At 49.1% G+C, this 19,291-nt stretch overlaps 1 pseudogene across 1 annotated transcript; it reads right to left on the bottom strand.

The window, feature by feature from the left end:
* Positions 1 to 461: 461 nt before the first annotated feature.
* On the bottom strand, positions 462 to 1,036 carry LOC308236638 (rho GDP-dissociation inhibitor 1-like; annotated as a pseudogene). The gene has a single exon. The product of its transcript is annotated as a rho GDP-dissociation inhibitor 1-like (transcript).
* Between the last annotated feature and the right edge of the window lie 18,255 nt (positions 1,037 to 19,291).

The following is a 19,291-nucleotide window of genomic DNA, read 5'->3' as shown; positions in this document are numbered from 1 at the left end:
TGTTAAGGCATCATGGTTAGACGGTTACAGACAACAATGGATGAACTGACCAGGGAGGAGCGGAAGCTGGAAGAATGGCCGGCCCAAGGCCCTGCACCGTGCACCCCACCCCACCCCACCCCCACCCCAGAGGGGGAGACAGACAACCGAAAGGGCCCAGGGGACTGAGCTCCCCACTCCCTTGGGAAAGCCATGGCCTCTGGTTGGGTGGGGACAGGTGGGGACCCAGGAGGGACCCGAGGGGAGGGGGCCTGAGCTGCAGCGCCCCACCCACAGCACAGGTGGAAGCAGCGGGACACTACACTATGCAGGAGGCGGAGCTGAGGTGGGCAGGAGGCAGACGGGATGTGGCAGCCTGGCAGGGCCCTGTCAGCACTTTGGTATGGGGTGGGGTAGGTTCGGGTGGGGTGGGGCGCGCACATCCCTCCATCCTTCCGCCCTGCCCGTCTCCCAGGCCAGGCTCAGTCCTTCCACTCCTTCTTGATGGTGAGGTTCCAATCCCAGGACAGGTGGTCAGTTTTGTCGTCGTCTGGAAGCGGGACTTGATGTTGTAGCTGCCGCGCCAGCATGCCCTTGGCGCCTCCTCCGTGGGCGTCAGGACCTCATACTCCCCGGCCCTGGGCCCGTAGCTGCCCACCACGTAGTCAGTCTTGTCCATCTTGATGCCTCTCCGGTATGTGTGCTGGATGTACTTCATGCCAGACACGATCTCGTGGTTCTCCCGGAAAGAGATCTTTATCGGATATCCCACACCCTCCTTCAGCACAAAGGACTGCTTCTTGAAGCTCTCCAGGTCACCTGTCAGGTCCAGCTCCAAGGGGCCCGGGGCCGTGCTGCGCACCAGGGTCAGGCGGGTCACCACGACGTTGGGGACATTGGGGTCTGCGGACACGGCCACGTGGCCCAGCAGGGCGTCCTTGTGCTTGCACAGGCTCTCGTTGTCCTTGTCCAGCTCCTGGATCTCCTGGATGCTCTTCTGGGCCGAGTGCTCGTCCTCCTCGTTCCCGGCGGCAGTCTGCGCCAGCTGCTCGGCCATCTCACCTCTCGCTGGATCTGGGCACCGGAGGCTCGGCGGCGCCGCGCTCGCACTCCGCTCGCACTCCCTCCCGCACGAAATGACTAAGTGCATGTTTTCATTTCTTAGACAAACTGTGAGGAGCTGGCAGGTGGGAAAGACTCACATCCTCAGAAAGTTTTGCAGTGCTTGTAAGGTTTAAAAAACGTCAACATAAAAAACGTTAAAACCCACAGAGAATTTTTTCTGAGTTTGAGCCAAACTGACGACAATTGCCGGGAAGCAAAATCTCAATTGATGGAGAGAATGCTCCAGAGAATGGCAGTTTTGCACCTTGTTTGATACATCAAAACCAAAGGAGGAGACATAAGGGGTTTGCATGAAATCCACTGGTGATGGACTAGGGAGGCGGGAGAAGGCAAAGCGGAAAACCTCTGGGATTGGATAAAAAGTAAAATGATAGACACATGCTTCTTTTACATAGGAGGGTACAGGACAATGAACAGTCAACAATTAACCCCATAACAACAACAGTGAGAAGCTTTGTGGTCTCTGCTGTGGTGTGGTTACCTTGACATTCCAAAGGAATGTTACTGTAGGTGCAAAAAGACAATAGACAGGCTTCTGTCAGGGAAGATTCTAGCCTAGGACTTGGCTACCCGCCAAAGACTGCTTTTAGTTAGAAAGTGTTAATTTCAGACCAGACTTTGTGGTTGCTTTAGGTCTCCTTGCTTGTAAGGCTGCCACGCAGGCCTCCTGAGCTGGTCAGGGCCAGCATGTGGCCCCTCTTCGTCCACAGCCAAGATTCCTCAGGCGTCAGAAAGGAAGACACTGTCTGGGGAAGAGCATGAGCTGGAGAAGGTGACTTTACTTTTTCTCTCCCCTGAGATTGGGATTCATCTGTAGTATCTTTCCAAATCGTATGACTAGAGACATGTGCCAATGACTGAGTGACTTGTACCAAGGTGCTTGTGCCAATGTGTTGGCTCAGGGGTCCTCAAACTACGGCCCGCGGGCCACATGCGGCCCACCGAGGACATTTATCCGGCCCGCCGGGTGCCGCTGCCTGTCCTGCTTAGCAGCCAACTCGTCCCGGGCCCGCAGTGCGCATAGGAATTTGATCATAGTTTTTTTTTTAAAACTATAGTCCGGCCCTCCAATGGTCTGAGGGACAGTGAACTGGCCCCCTGTTTAAAAAGTTTGAGGACCCCTGTAAAGCTCAGACGGAAGCGGCTGTCTCTTTAAAGGTGTCAGGTGGGAGCAGCAGTGGAACAATGAAGGTGCTCATACATTCACCGTGTACTCACTGTGTGTTGTGTCGGGTGCTGTGTGCTATGTGCTTCCCATGGGTTATCCCACTTAGTCTTTTAACAACCCTGGGAAGTGGTCACTGCTGTCCTCATCCCCACTCTAGAGGCCAGTAGTCGGTGGCAGAGAGCAGTGAATAACTTGCTGATGGGGAGCAGTGGAGATTGGATTACACAGCCAGGCAGTCTCACCCTTCAGCCTATGCCTTTAGCCCAGCTGTGGGCAAACTACGGCCCTCGGGCCAGATCCGGCCCGTTTGGCTGTTCTATCTGGCCTGCGGAGCCGAAAGAGCGGAGGGTTCTCTTGCTCTCCCTTCTGCTCCTTTACTTTGAATTTATATTAGTTCACACAAACACTCCATCCATGCTTTTTTTCTTTTTTTAAAAATATATTTTATTGATTTTTTTACAGAGAGGAAGAGAGAGGGATAGAAAGTTAGAAACATCGATGAGAGAGACACATAGATCAGCTGCCTCCTGCACGCCCCCTACTGGGGATGTGCCCGCAACCCAGGTACATGCCCTTGACCGGAATCGAACCTGGGACCCTTCAGTCCGCAGGCCGACGCTCTATCCATTGAGCCAAACCGGTTAGGGCTCCATCCATGCTTTTGTTCCGGCCCTCCGGTCCAGTTTAAGAACTCATTGTGGCCCTCGAGTCAAAAAGTTTGCCCACCCCTGCTCTAGCCACTGCACTATCCTGTCTTCTGGCAGTAAAAGGCAGGGCACAAACTAGCTCTTCCTGTATGCCAGTCTTTGCCATGCATTGTTCACTCATTTTCTTAACAACTCCATGAGGGTGGTATTGTTGCATTCCCATTTCACAGAAGGGGAAAGCGAGGGATAGGTCACATAGTTAATATCCTGGACCTGAGGTGGTGCTGGGGATGAAGCACCAGCTTGAGCTGGTACAACTGACCCCCCGAGTGACTAAAAAACACTAGCAAGGAACACATGCCAGTTTCCATAAAGGCCAACCTCGGGGCCTCACGTAACCGGTTATGAGGCTGCTCAGATCATGCAAAAATGTGTGGTTTCTGTCATCGTAGGTGTCACCAAGGGGCAGCACTCAGGGCCTCTGCTCATGCCACCAGCTGTGCGATGAATGGCCTCCAGCCCCATTTTCAGTGTCACCCAGTGAGGGTGGGAGCCTCTGGGGCTGCCCCCAGGGGCTCGGGCACTGTGTTTTCACACGGACCCTCTGGCCAGTGCCTGGGGTTGGAGAGCAACACCTCGCTGCTGCCGCTGTGCTATCTCCCGGCATTTCCCAAATTGCAAACTCTAATGATGCCGTGGTGCCTGGTCCCCATACAGATTTTTTTTTTTTTTTTTTTTTTTTTACAGAGAGGAAAGGAGAGGGAGGAAAGGAGAGGTACAGAGAGCCAGAAACATCGATGAGAGAGAAACATCCATCAGCTGCCTCCTGCACGCCCCCCACTGGGGATGCGCCTGCAACCAAGGTACATGCCCTTGACCGGAATCGAACCTGGGACCCTTCAGTCCGCAGGCTGACGCTCTATCCACTGAGCCAAACCGGTCAGGGCCCCGTACAGATTTTTTTTTGCACCTAAACCACCTAGCCTCTGTGCAGAGGTGGAGCTATGCTTGATGCAATGGTGCGTGCCCCTTCACCCTGCCGGGTCTCTGCGCCTCTGAGTCCCGCTGCACACAGCATCTCTGGCTTCTGTCTGCAGCTTTCTCCAAAGGCCTCAGATGTTGACTCATGGGCTGGCGGGGTCAGGGTCAGGCATGGACTCTCCAGCAGCCCATCAGATAGGCGCAGACACCAGCAGGCAGTGGAGACCCCAGGCTCTTAGGGAGTTCTGAGATTATTATTCAGACAGATCTCCAGGACCAGGGTGAAGCTAACATTTCCATTCAGGCCGGGAACACACTGCTTTGGCCTTTTACTAGGTGTACCGGTTAAGAATGCGGATTTTTTTCAATAGATGGGAGTTACACATGTTGACATATGCAATTTGATATGTATACTATTTTGTTGTATTGACAACAAGCTTAAAAACTTCATATGTCAAATTTTCTGAAGGTGTTAATGTCATAGATATTTTTATGCTTAAAAATGTCAAATTTCATGCCAAAAAAAGAGCATTTGCGGGAAGTTTCAATTCATTTATTTTGAAGAAAAGTGCTAGCGATGGACATTACTTGGAATATAGCACTTCTGATATTTCTCTTGAAATTATTGTGTTTTCTTTGATTACAAAATCCACATTGTTAACCTGTCAATAGTTAATCTGCACTATTAACCAGTTAATGGTTAATCCGCACTATTAACTGGTTAATGGTTAATCTGCATTATTAACTGGTTAGTGATTAATCTGCAATAATTAATCCACATTACTAACCGGTTAATAATTGATCTGTGTCCTAGCTGGTTTGGCTCAGTGGATAGAGCATCAGCCTGCGGACTGAAGGGTCCCAGGTTCGATTCTGGTCAAGGACACATGCCAGGGTTGCGGGCTTGATCCCCAGTAGGGGGCATGCAGGAGGCAGCCAATCAGTGATTCCCTTCTCATCATTGATGTTTCTACCTCTCTTTCCCTCTCCCTTCCTCTCTGAAATCAATAAAGATATATTTAAAAAAAATAATTGATCCGCATTATTAACCGGTACACCTAGTAGCTCTGGACCCTGGCCACCTGACCTATGGCATCCACTTCACCCAGGGGTGTGTCAGAAATGCAGAGTCTCAGGCCCGGCCTAGACCTGCTGAACACCAGTCTGCCTTTTCACCAGATCCCGAGGTGATGTACCTACACACCCGAGCCCGGGAAGTCCTGTCTACAACATAACTGACACATCAGACCAGAATTAGCAAATGATGCTGGAACGATTTTCCAGATTTGGGGAGCCAGGCAGACAGCATGGCATGTTGCAAGTAAATTCAGTGACTGCTTGCTATTCAATACCGATAGAGACTTTTTCTGCCTTTACACACCACTTTCATTTACATTCAGATTTTTTGGGGGGTGATTTCCAATATTCATGGTAGTCAATAATGGAGCCTGATATTGTACATTCACTTGAATTCTCCCTCCTCTCTATTCTTCTTGAGTTAAGAACTCTGACAATAGAAAAAACTATATAGCTGACATTCAAGGGAAATTCAGAAAATGAATTCCTTTTTATCTTCAGGCAGAGTGGCTCCCATGAATAGAGAACTGTAATAAAACCTTTTTTATATGCCTGTCATAGAAAGACAAACCTTTTCCAGAAGAAATGGATTTGAGTATTTGCTCGATATGATAAACAGCCTGACAGAAAAGGGCCCGGATTTCCCTTCTGAATGTTCAGCAGGGGGAGGTTTTAACTTCTCGTGTCAGGTAAAAAAAAAAAAAAAAGAATTCATGATGGAAGCGATTCCAGCTGAAACTCAAATGAAAACTAGACAGGATCCGAGTGGAAAGCGATGATTTAGAAATGCGTTAAAGGGAGTAGTTTAATGAATCAAGTGTCAACTTTCTATAGGAGCAAAAATAAATCACACACAGGCTTAACCAGATTTGTCCCCAGGAATGAGCTGGGTGTAGCTGTAAGGGGAAATTAAAACCTAATTCTCAGGAAGATTTGTATACGGGTATTGCTGATCATGATGTTAGCACTGGCATTGTATTGATTTTATGACTTCTTTATTCCAGCCAAAGCTAAAGGGAAAAGAAAATGAGAAGCATTTGAATGAGAGTGGTCCTAATTTTCAGGTGTTTTTTTTTTCACTCATCAGAGAACCTTGCCCTTTAGAATCCACCCATCCATCCATCCATCCATCCAGGAATGACCTGCCACCGTGCTGGGAATTGTCTGGACTCAGTGGGCCTTTACCATAGTGTTTTAATTGCAGATTGCAAGTCATTAGCACATCATAAAATCAAATTAGAAGGTGCAGGAGAGCATTTTCCAGATGGGATGGGAGAGAGGAAACGGAAGGGAACCGAGAGAAGGGAGGGAGGGAGGGACGGCAAGAGGAGAGGAGAAGACTAACAAACATGGCCTCCTCAGCAGTCACAGGGAAAGACGGTCTTGATGCGCTTGTCCTGCTTGCATGCCGAGGACAGAGGAGCAAACCGTGGGCGTGTAACGCAATGCTTACACTTCCTTTCTCCTTCTCCTTTTCCTCTTTGGTGTAGGAAATCCCCACTGGTACCTACTAGCACGTTTGTTGCTGGAGATTTGCTCTTGACTAAGTAAGGAAAAGCAAATGATGGAAATTGAGCTCATTTGCTTTTCTTCCTGCTGTTCCTCTAACGGCATCCTTAACGAGCAGCATAGTGGGAGTGGGACAGAATGGAAGGGGAGGAAGCCGAGGCCTGCACAATTTCTAAACCAAGTTCTTCTCCGTTAATCACTTAGCAATGACTAGAGATTTAGATGAAAGTTCTCTCTTGTGAGACACCACGGGGACTTCAGGTAAATTCCTTGCTTCATAATCCTCTTCGCCCCTGAGGGGAAGTACTATATTGCAGAGCTGGAAGGGGCTTACAATTTCTAGCCCAAGTCTTTTATTTTGCAGAAGGACACTGAAGTCCTGAGATGCTAAAGGACGTGCCCAAGGTCACTCAAATTAGTTTTTGCCAGAGCCTGCACTGTGTCCTATATGTGCCAGTCTCCGATTTTCAGTATGCCACCTTCTCTCCCAGAACTGAGAAGTTGCCACCCCCGTCCTTCCGTTCCTCCTTCCCTTTTTTTCCCTTCTTTCCTTATTTTCCCCCTTCTTCTCAGATGCTGCTTCCAGCTGTGTTCCTGTGGAGGAAACTGCTTGCCTGAATGCCTCTCTCTGGACCCTGGAACCTCGAATATGTGAGTCTAGGGGGGCATATCCAGGCTCGAAGTCTATTTACATCAAATACCTGGAGAGGTATGATCTGCACTGTCCTATGCAAAAGTAACAAATGGGGTACGCTGGGAATGAGTGACCCCCCACTATGGAACCAGGACTCAGATTACTCCAGGGTAACCCAAGCTTGATCATTTGCCACGGTCATGAATATGGTATGGGATTCCTGTCCATTTCCTAACCTCCCCCTGGGGAAACTCTCAGCAAAGTGTGGCTAAGGAACCGTCTCAGTCCCCATCTGATATGGGCCTCTTTTTTTTTTTTTTTTTTACATCCCCATCCTGGTGACCGTCTCATGTGGCCTGCGCTGCCCTTGTCCCACACGACTCTGTGGGACTACTGATTGCTGGTGTCTGGGCCTCAGAGCATTCCCAGCCCCCGCTGCCATCGCTCCAAGTTCATGTTCAGGCTGAGCCTACACGAATGGTATTGAAAGGAGGCTGATGTCTCTCAACATGCTCAGCAAAACATGGGCTTCTTGCTGACCACAGCTGTCACAATGCTCTTTCCCACAGCTCAGGACTTGGCCCAGCTCTGCTCTGAGCAGCCGAGCTTCGCCCCATCGCCTCTGGATTCTGCCCCTGTGTTTTCTGCTGCACTGAGGCATGGGAAAGGGCTCCCCCTGGCTTCATTTGGTAGAAAGAGTGACGTCCAGATTGCAGCCACGCAGAAGATGGCCCCCCTTTGGCGTTAAACACAGAGACTATTACAGTTCCCAGACAACGGGGCTCCGCCAAGCATTCTCCTTGGCCCCTCAAGGTCTCCGTTTTCCTGTCTACCTTCCATATCTTCACTCTCAGTATGGGTCATGCAAGTGGACTTCAAGTCCGTATTGCCCAAAACCATGCTGGTTACTGGGTCGGGGCGGGGGGTATGGTCATGTATGGTCACAGAATATGATCTTGATGCTTCAGTGCCCCTCAAGTGAGCTAGGCAGATAGAATGCCTCACCGTGTTTGTGCTTTTCATGGAATACCAGTTTCACAAGCAACCATCTGATCGGTGGGACTGTGCTTTGGGAAAACCACAAAATAAAACCAAAACCCAAAATAAAACTGGTCCTAAGAGGAGAGTAGTGTGTCCAGGATGGAGAGGATGACTTGACAGAAGTGAGGGTGGAGCTTGTGTTCTCAGGTGAGCCACAGCACCAAACGCAATGTTCCCCACGATGGGATATGGGCAGAGAAACGCCTGTCATTTTAGGCTGGGACAATGGGGAGTGGGTGAGCCCTCTCTGCTGCCTCTTTCCTTTTCCACCAGCCAGAAGCGAAGGACCCTGGGCTCTGGTGAAGTGGCATCAACATTTGCTGCTCTCTGGAACCACTTAGAAAGCTAAAAATTAAAAAATCCTGCTGCTCATTTAGGTGCTAATTAAATGGGTCTGGGTCCGGGGTGTTGTGGGAGCAGCAGGAGTTTTAAAAGCTCCCTAAGTGTTCTAGAGGATAAGTGGGCAGAGAATTGCTGCTTTGGTGGGGTGGTGGGGCCATAAGATGGAACTCGTGGGGAAGGAAGCTACCCACTGGCCAGAAACACCCACATTGGGATGTTACTTCGCAGAGAAAGAAGTCTTTATTCGATAGAGTCCCTGGAAACTTGAGGTTCATTTGCTATAACAGCTTAGTTGTCCCAATTAATCTATCTTTTTGGTGAGCACAAAAAGAATAGCTCCGTAGCATGCCAAGATCTTCTCCCTATACCTTCCAGCTGCTGCGTTCTGTTGGATCAGACTGTCCCACAAGCAGGTGGCTGGGGTGCTGGTGGGGTCAGAGCTGCCCCTCTGCGTTAGCTGTCCCCAGCTGCTACTCCCGCTGAGCTTGGGAACTTTGGATCAGGAGCACCGCCCCCATCAGCGGTAAACGCACACCTGGAGATAATCACTGTTCTACTTGAAAGACAGGGAGTCCCCCCCAGTTTGCGTTTGTTCTGTGATTCTGTTAGGTTCTGTAATTGTTTACTAATATCCAGTGCTCAGGTGACACCTCCTGCTCTGTGGGCTGGTAATATGATACCACATTTAATTTTTCCACGTTTTCTGATATCACTCAGTGGGAGAAATCATTGTTGGTGTTTGATTCTTAGAAGCTACCAGAGGATCTGAGCAGGTGTTTGATGATTTGAGAATGTTTGCAGAATGTTTCTCACCTAATTGTCTCAAAACTGCAGGGCATGTATTCGATTTCTTTGATCGATATGTTTTGTGTATGCATTTTTCTAACATCTGGAACAATTTAGGAGCAATTCTTAGTTTGTGGCTAAGTTGGTGCCTAGCAAGTATGCATCCTTCTGAATGAAGCAGCGTATTTCACTCAAGTGGCTGAAAGCAGAAGGGACGACTTGGTAGCAAGACTCCTGTTCCATGAACTTGGGCACCGGGAGGCCATTCAGGTTCTTGGAAATCTAGTGCTTATGCCCAGGTCCAGTTGTGTTCTAAAAGGCTGGTATTGGTCCTCTCTCCTGACATCACCACTGATGGGTTATAAAGCTTTCTGTTTGCTCTCACTAAGCTCTTGCCTTCACATTAGTTGGAAGCAATATTGAAAAAGAAAATAGTGATCCTAAACCAAACTGAGAACTTAGTGCTACGGAGGAGGTAGAGTCAGTTCTGGAGTGGAAGTGGGCTGAGGTAGGGGAGGGAGCAACAGTAATACAGATGCTCTAGAGCCGTGGTCGGCAAACTGTGGCTCGCGAGCCACATGTGGCTCTTTGGCCCCTTGAGTGTGGCTCTTCCACAAAATACCATGGCCTGGGCGAGTCTATTTTGAAGAAGTGGCGTTAGAAGAAGTTTAAGTTTAAAAAATTTGGCTCTCCAAAGAAATGTCAATCGTTGTCCTGTAGATATTTGGCTCTGTGGACTAATGAGTTTGCCGACCACTGCTCTAGAGTTATCCTGGGATGGCTAGAGAGCTGTCCCCGGTGGTGCTCCACCGTTAAGCAGGCAAAAGGATTCATCTATACCAAACTGAGCACTTTCCTCCCTGACACCTTGAAGCAGGTCTTCCCAGCCAGGAGGTCAGAATGTCACCTGCTAGATTTGGAAGCCACTATGTTGTTCTTCCGATCACTGGAGACTTCCCTCTCTGTTATGCTCTTCTCTAGAGAGTTTTCCAGAATTTCCAGCTAGAAGGGGGACAGGGTGAGGAATAGGTCCCCCTTTCTCTTCCTCACCCGGGAACTTAATTGGCAGTCCTCCATGGAATCCCCTCCTCAAGGTGATCTCAAGGCTTGGGGCAGGACACAAATGCATCTTGTCAATGACCTCCAGCCAAAGTCTACCAGGAACACACCTGTGGTTGAACAAGTTGGTTTTGTTGCTTATTGTAATGAGGGCTACACACAGCATGGGGAACGGTGGGGAAACTTCATTAAAGGGTGTCAGAAAGAGCTACTATTGGATTTGGGCTTGTGTTTGATGATTTGAGGAGGGTTCAAGAAATCAGGGTTGGAAACTTTGAGGAAGGTGGGGTAATTCCATGGTTGGGTATCTTCACATGTCTTCTCTAGAAGGCGGGACGAATGAACCCAGGCTGGAGCTGTCATTGGTAAAGAAGAAGGTCATTCAACGGCAGGATGGGGGGATGTCTGGTCATTTTTGTGCTTTGGACAGTGTTCCTATTGTGTGTGTCTCAGACATGATTATGGAGTGGAGTGGTTTTTGCTTTTACCCTTCCTAGTCATGCAGCGGCCTTGTCTGATGCTGTTCTGTGAAACAGTTTATATTCAACAGGCTTTGCGGTGCATGCCTGTGCCAGCCAGCTCCCTGCAACACCAAGGCCTGGCAGATGGAACCAGCCCAGGTCCCAGATGTCAGGGGCTGTTTTTCTTGTTGATCATTAAAAGTCTGAAGTAGTTCTGAATTGCTAGTGTGACAGTAATCAGCCACTGCCTTCTGAGGGCTCTCACGCCCTGGTCCCCCCGCCTGTCTCCAACCTCCCACAGCCCACGGGTGCGTGCAGAGCTGGGAACCTTCCGGATCCCGCTTAGCTCAATGGCTGGCACCTGTTCTGATGAGCTGGTGCCTGTGTGGTACCAGGTGCTAACATTTGGAATCACTCTGGCTGTGGGACTGTAGCTCCTCTCAACATTAAGACTGAGAAGAGGCAGGAAGACAGAAGAAAGAGGAACAAGGAGAGGCAGGGAAGGAAGAGACGCAGGAGGCAACACACACACAGAGAGAGGGTAACTGCGTGAGGGAGAGAGTGGCAGGAAACGATGAGAAAACATCTAGGAAATGAAGCAGGAGCGGGGCCCCCAAAGTGAACTCACCAAGGGCTGGGAACCGGAAAGACAGAGCTGAGAAGGAAGGCAGGGAGGGACCGAAAAGGGAATAGAGGTCGGGAGGGAGGTCCAGGCCAAGGCGCCCCCCCGAGGGGTCTCACCTTGCACTGCTGTTCCCTTGGCCACCAGCTGGGGCTTGGGAAACATCATTTTGTTAAAGAGAAGTTTGGGTGGGGGTCGGATCCAATGCGACAGGGTTTACCCGGCAAAGAAAAGGACCTGGAGCTCCAGCCGAAGGGCCACGGCGGCCCAGCGTTAGGGAAGCTCGTTACAACGTGCAGCGTGGTGCCTTCCTGCCTTTCTTTCTGTTTCATCCCACGACGTCCCTTTGTTTTTTTTAAAAAAATATATTTTATTGATTTTTTTACAGAGAGGAAGGGAGAAGGATAGAGAGCTAGAAACATCGATGAGAGAGAAACATCTATCAGCTGCCTCCTGCACACCTCCCACTGGGGATGTGCCCGCAACCAAGGTACATGCCCTTGACCGGAATCGAACCTGGGACCCTTCAGTCCGCAGGCCGACGCTCTATCCACTGAGCCAAACCGGTTAGGCACACGACGTACCTTTGAATCACAACTTGCACAGGTTCCCACGCAGGTCTGGAGCTCCTGGCTGTCTTTGAGTTAGGATGAAACCCAGTGGGCTTCCCTGCCAAGTCTCCGAGGGAAGGCAGCCGGCCAGATGGCACAGAAGCTGCACCGAGAGCCTGGATGCACCCGTCAACGGCAGCGGTCACCCGCCAGGGCCTTCCCTCCCGCAGGGGAAGAGCTTCTGCAAACAGTCCCCGAACCCGGAGCCGGGCGGGGCGCCGTCTCTCCCCTCCGAAGTCCTGCTCCGGTGCATTGGCAGCACCCAGGGCTATCTGAAGGCACCGCGAGAAGGGAAGAGCAGGTAAGCAGAGGCACAGGGATCTGGGCGTTGGCAGGTGGAGGGTCACTCCATCCTGAGCTCTCCCCGCCTCTCTGCGGGTCTTGGTTCTCTGGCGCATCTCTGGCAGCCCGGGGGTGTCTGGTGCTTAGTGCCCGGTTGTGTGGGGCAGAAACAGGCCTTTGTGAGTCTTGGACCAGAACACCTCCTGCAACACAAGTTCATTCTGAAACTCCTTCGCCACCTGTCACCTTTGTCGTCTGCCTGGCAGTCTGTGGTCAGAGTCCTCTGTCTCTAACTGACCCACCTGCCCACTGAACTCCACACTTGAAGGGTTCGTGCTCGTCTCCGTCATGGTGAGAATGAGGGCTCGCTCTTCATGTAGATCCAGAGAACAGAGCACAGGCAGTTGATCTAAAACACACCTGCTAGTAAGTGGACAGGAACGGGAGTCCTTTTTGTGAGAAGCAAGCAGCCATCTGTTTTCTGACAGGGAGGAAAGAACTCATTTACGTCCTTCTCAGGAAGTCAGAAGGCCCAAGTCTGGCTGAACCACTCTGATTCCGAACCTAATTCTTTTGCGCATTAAAAATTCTGAGACGTTTGAATCTGTAATTAAAGAAAAGCTGCATCCCCCAAATTAATTAATTTCAATCCCAGAGAAATTCATCCAATTTTACCAACTCAGAGGAAGATATTAAAGATCCTACCATCTCTCAGGTGCCAATTCCAGATGGTGAGAATGAAAGATTATTAAAAGAAAAAGGCCTGATAATTAAATGGACAAGTGAATGACATGAGGGTTTGGTTTCTATGTGAGTTTTTTTTTTTTTCGGGAGTGTAGTGATCAATTCCAGCTGTGTAGTAGTGTGAGGCAGCCCCAGGATGACACTAAAGTTCCCGCTTATCTGCCAGTCAGTTCCGGGAGGAAGATGTTGGCCTCACTTTCTTTCCAATAGCAGTTGTGTGTTTTCAAAGTGACTTTGGAGCCAATTCCTTGTTTCCTCAGTGAGGGTCTATTCCCACAACAGTATCCAAGGACTCCCAGGAGCAACAGAGACCAGGACGCCCAAAAGCAAATCCCCTGTCTTTCTTCCTGCCATTGCAAGCCATTTGCCAGACATAGGCTCTGGGCCTCTTGCTCTGGGCCCAGCTCAGAGGAGAGTGAGGGCTCACAGCTGGGAACCATTGACAACCCAGTCCACAAAATCATGGGTTTGAGGGAAGTGAGGGTGTTGGTTTGTCCTTCTCAGTATGTCAGTCAGCACAGTCTCCATTTTTCTTCCACCTGAGACATGCATGTCCATGTCTTGCAAAAACTTTGGCAAGCACTTGGGGGTAAAGGGTGAAGATTAGCATGGACAGATGACATATAGAAGCTGCTATAAGAAGCACATATCTAATTTGAATGGTATTTGGGCTTGAACAAAGTATAATTGTTAAGACTTTTAATTTGTCAAAACAAATTCTTTTTTTTTTAAACATTAAAAAAATATATTTTTAAAAATATATTTTTATTGATTTTTTTACAGAGAGGAAGGGAGAGGGATAGACAGTTAGAAACATCGATGAGAGAGAAACATCGATCAGCTGCCTCCTGCACACCCCCCACTGGGGATGTGCCCGCATCCAAGGTACATGCCCTTGACCGGAATCGAACCTGGGACCCTTCAGTCCGCAGGCCGATGCTCTATCCACTGAGCCAAACCAGTCAGAGCTAAAAATATATTTTTGTTGATTTCAGAAAGGAAGGGAGAAGGAGAGAGAGAGAGAAACATCAATGACGAGAGAGAATCATTGATTGGCTGCCTCCTTCATGGACCCACTGGGGATTGAGCCTGTAACCTGGGCATGTGCCCTGACCAGGAATCGAACTGTGACCTTCTGGTTCATAGGTTGACATTCAACCACTGAGCCATGCCAGTCGGGCCCAAAGCAAATTCTTAAACATAGATGCTAAGTAGGATCATAACATGCACAGGATATGTGATTTTAGTGGAATATTTGTAATTCCTTGATTCATTTGATTAACATCTATTAAGACTTGTATGTACCAGGCATGTAGCTTAGTGCAGAATATATTCCTAGTAAATGAGAAGAATTCAATAATTATTGAACACACACACACACACACACACACACACACACACACACACACCATTCACACAATCTCCTGTTGACATCTGGGGACTGTTGGCCTGAAGCCAGCTGAAGTTGCTTGTTTTCGCTTCTGCTACCTGCTTTTCTTCTTTACTCTTCCTCCTGATTTGACTTGATGTTGCCACTATGTGAGAAAGGCTGAGCTGTTGGGAGAGAGGTGGAAGGAGAAACTCGTATTTGGTGCAAGACATTTATGTGCACATCTGAGCTGTTGATTTAATGAGATGATATCCAGGCCCGCACACTGAACGAGGGGGAAGAGAGAAAGGATTTACTAGGTGGCTGGATAATTAAAGATTTGTTCAGCTGTCTCTCGGATTTCATTTCATGCTTTTGTTTTTATAATTAAAATTACTTCACCACTGGGTTAAAAGCTTACATCTTAAGTGTCACCCGGAAGCATAGTTTTGTGACTGAGTTGTTCTGAAAAGCCTTTGAAACGCTAAGTTGACCAAGGAAATAATAAAATACAGGCATACGGAGGGGGCAAACTCAAGGTGGAGGATTAATGTGTAAAGATTACTGAAGTGTTCAGTGAAATATGGGCTAACCCAGTGGACCTGGTTTATTGGTGAGAATTTTAAAACACAGGGCGTTTTAAAATAAATAAAACCCAACTTTGATCAGTGTTGTGTACTTTTGGTAACAAAATACATAATCTTGAAAAAATATTGGCGCTCCCTTTGAGGTACAGTGGTTTAGTACAGATGTTTCATTCGAACTAGTGTTTACTTCCAGCCGGAGGAAACTGCCAGATGTTTTGTCCATTAGGCCTTGGATTTAGCTAGAAGCCATAATTATGGAGAACTGTGCCATGTGTGATGTGCTACTGTTCAGAGAGAAAGCCTATACTAATATGAAGAACTACCATTCGATAAGGGTTTGTCTTGGGCCCCGCCCTGTGTGAACCGCTTCACAGACTCATTTAATCCCGAGGAAAACCCTGTGGGCATTTTCACGTTCATTATACACATGAGGAGCCTGCGCCCGAGTGACGTTAATAAGTACCTCCCCGAGGTTATGGTGAGGAGAGCTCTCATCGTGGTCCCGTGTGTCTGACCCCCGAGCCTGTGGCCTCCATGGTGCTTACCCAGGGTCCTACATGGGAGGCCTCTGCGTGGCGACCTGCTGCTCAGCCTGACCTTAGCCTTAACCAGGTGTGGCTGGAAAGAACAGGTGATCAGACCTCGCTAGCAACCTGCATGTCAGTTTCGTGCTCTGTAAAATGGGGATCATAATTTCTGGTATAGGGTTTATGAGTCTTAAGTGAGACAATGCCTACTATCTATCTATCTATCTATCTATCTATCTATCTATCTAAAGGCTAACATGCAAATTGTCTGCACGGGAGTTCAACCGGGAGAGAGGGAATTTGATCACTCGCTATGACATGTGCTGACCACGAGAGGGCGGCGCAGAACACAGCAGGTGACCAGCAGCAGCCACAGGGCGCTGAGGGAGCAAGGGAAGGAGGAGGTGGGGAGTCGGGGAGGCCAGGCCTAGGGACCCTACTCTGTACAAATTTTGTGCACCAGGCCTCTAGTTTTTTAATAAACTGTGAGGAGTCATGGAAATGCAAATGTCAATTATGCTAATTTTATTATGCCAATAATATTGGCCAGTCAATCCCCACAAAGTCAGTGGAAACAGTTGTCATAAGAGAGGCAGAGTGTTTGGCTGGCTCTTTAAAGTTTAAAAAAAATGGGAATGTGTGTAGGAGTAAAATCCTTTGTGCGCCCACCTCCCTGCCTCTCAATCAGAGGCCCAAGGCTCCTGGGAGATGGGGAGTTGTGTTTAACTGAATAACTGCTTGGCATCTGGAAAGCATTCTTTTCCTTTGCCGTAACTATTTAAAAACTGGATTGTCACTGGAAACAATTTCTTTGAGTGTTCAACACCCTCTCCCATCCTTTTTCTTTAACATTTCCCTCCTCCCCCCAATAACCTCAAGGTTTTTAAAGAGAGGCTTTGGGATTTTTTTCTTTCCTAAAAGGGATATTTATTTTATTCTGAAATGTCAGATGATTCACTGCAGCTGGCAGATGGCCATTGAGAATGCTAGACTGCTGTGCAGCGAAATAAAAGACAGGTGGCGTGGCAGAGGCATTTCTCTCATCACAGCAGACCTAAGACGAACCTTATATGCATACTAGAGGCCCGGTGCACAACATTCGTGCACTAGGGGCTGGGGGTCCCTCAGCCTGGCCTGCGCCCATTAGCAGTCCGGGATCCCTTGGGGGATGTCTGACTGATGGCTTAGTCGGACATCCTTAGCACTGCTGCAGAGGCAGTAGAGGCTCCCGCCACCACCACTGAGCTTGCCAGCCATCAACCCAGCTTGTGGCTGAATGGCGCTCCCCCTGTGGGAGCGCACTGACCACCAGGGGGCAGCTCCTGCATTGAATGTCTGCCCCCTGGTGGTCAGTGCACGTCATAGCGTCAAATGCCCTTTGGTCGATTTGCATATTACCCTTTTATTATATAGGATATACATAACTCACGGACACAGATAATAGTGTGGTGAAGGCCTGGGGCAGGGGCAGGGTGGGGGTGGGGTGGAGGGGGTCAATGTGGAAAAAAGGGCACATCTGTAATACTTTCAACAATAAAGATAAATTAAAAAAAAAGAACTTCATTCAGAGCCTGAGTGAGTCGTGGCTCAGAAGCAGAAGGTAAGGTATGAGGTAACTTTTCTTGGGACCAACACACTAAACGAGAGAACCATCTGGAGAAGCTTCTGGAAGCTCATATCTATTCAGTAAACATTTGCTGAAGGCCAATCACAGGGAAAACCCCATGTTAGGAACTCCAGGGATGCAAAGATGAGTACAACACACAGCTTGTTGCAAGACACTTTCATACTATTGGGAGGAAAAGACTAAAATCCAAGTATAGTTGACCCTTGAACAACACAGGGCCCCCGGGCCCCCGTGCAATCAAAATTCCACGTGCAAAATGTACATAACACAAGTTTACTGCAACACTAGCAGGAGGTGGTTACAAAACCATTACAGTAGTACAGCATGGACCACAGTGAATTTCATGCCAGTATGATTTGGTACTGCATCTTTACATTTGTTTATATTTCTCTCGTCTGCCCGTAGCACCGTGCATGGTCTGTTTGTGCACATAAAGAAGAGAAACATCAATGTGAGAGGGAAACTTCAATTGACTGCCTCCTGTACATGCCTCAACCAGGGATTGAACCCGTGACCTTTTTAAAAAAATATGTTTTTATTGATTTCAGAGAGAGGAAGGCGGAAGGAGAGAGAGAGATAGAAACATCAATGGGAGAGAATCATTGATCGGCTGCCTCCTGCACGCCCCCTACTGGGGATCGAGCCCACAACCGGGACATGAGACCTGACTGGGAATTGAACCATAATCTCCTGGGTCGATGCTCAATCACTGACCCACACTTGCTACCCACAACCTTTTGGTGTACAGGATGATGCTGCAACCAACAGTGCAACTGGCCAGGGCTGAGCCACCTTTGTTGCCTTGATTCTAGCCCGACTCGGACATTTCAAGAACACAAGGTTTAACAAAACATGCGATACTGAGTTCCATAAAATGTGGTGTTTAATTCCACCCAGAACTATATTTGATAATATAGTGTGAAGTTTTAAAATAATATTTTAGTACAAAAATGCAAATGTTCTTGTAAATGTCACATCTTTCCCAAGTGCTTTGGCTGATTCATTATTAAATGAAAAGCCTTCATTTTATTTCTGCTACTCATGAATGCTCCGGGGCAGGGGATTCAGTCTCAGAGCTTTCTGAGTGCTGGCCTGAGATCCTGGCTCACAGATATCAGGGGGAGAAAGTGTCACCCGAGTTGATGAGGTGATGGACTTGCTATGGCACCGCCGAAGCGCACTGGCACGATCTGTGCTCGCCTGGCGTTCTGTGCCTGCTCTCACCATAGGAGAGTGGTGGTTCTGACTGCGGTCCCCAGAGCAGCAAAATCCCCATCCCCACCCCCACCCCCACCCCCATCCCCATCCCCATCCCCATCCCCATCCCCATCCCCATCCCCCATCCCCACCCCATCCCCATCCCCATCCCCACCCCCATCCCCACCCCCACCCCCATCCCCATCCCCATCCCCATCCCCATCCCCATTCCCATCCCCATCCCCCATCCCCCATCCCCACCCCCATCCCCACCCCCATCCCCATCCCCATCCCCACCCCCATCCCCATCCCCATCCCCATCCCCATCCTCATCCCCATCCCCACCCCCATCCCCATCCCCATCCCCATCCCCATCCTCATCCCCATCCCCCATCCCCACCCCATCCCCCTCCCCATCCCCATCCCCCTCCCCATCCCCATCCCCCTCCCCATCCCCATCCCCACCCCCATCCCCACCCCCATCTCCATCCCCCTCCCCCTTCCCCTCCCCATCCCCATCCCCCATCCCCATCCCCCATCCCCCATCCCCAGCCCCATCCCCATCCCCATCCCCATCCCCATCCCCATCCCCAACCCCATCCCCATCCCCTGGAAGCTGGTTAGAAATGCAAATTCAAGCGGTGCCATTACCATAGAAACATTTGACACTCACTCTGGAGATCAGTAGAAACCCTAAATTATGAGGGCAGTGATAGGGGAAGGGAGGGAACGCAGAGAATGACTTTGCCATGAAAGAAGAAAATACGATCACTTCTTAGGATTTATCCCCTTCCATTGCTAATCAATAAATTTGAATAATATGGTAGATGTTCAGTGATTTGGTCTGAAACATTGTCTTGATAGCTCACTAGGAAAATGGAAATATAACAGATATGTTGCCTTCAAACGATGACTT

This window comes from Plecotus auritus, assembly GCF_963455305.1.
Source record: "Plecotus auritus genome assembly, chromosome: 11".
Lineage (NCBI taxonomy): Eukaryota > Metazoa > Chordata > Mammalia > Chiroptera > Vespertilionidae > Plecotus > Plecotus auritus.
The sequence above is the reverse complement of the archived record's forward strand: the minus strand, read 5'-3'. Positions and strand labels throughout refer to the sequence as shown.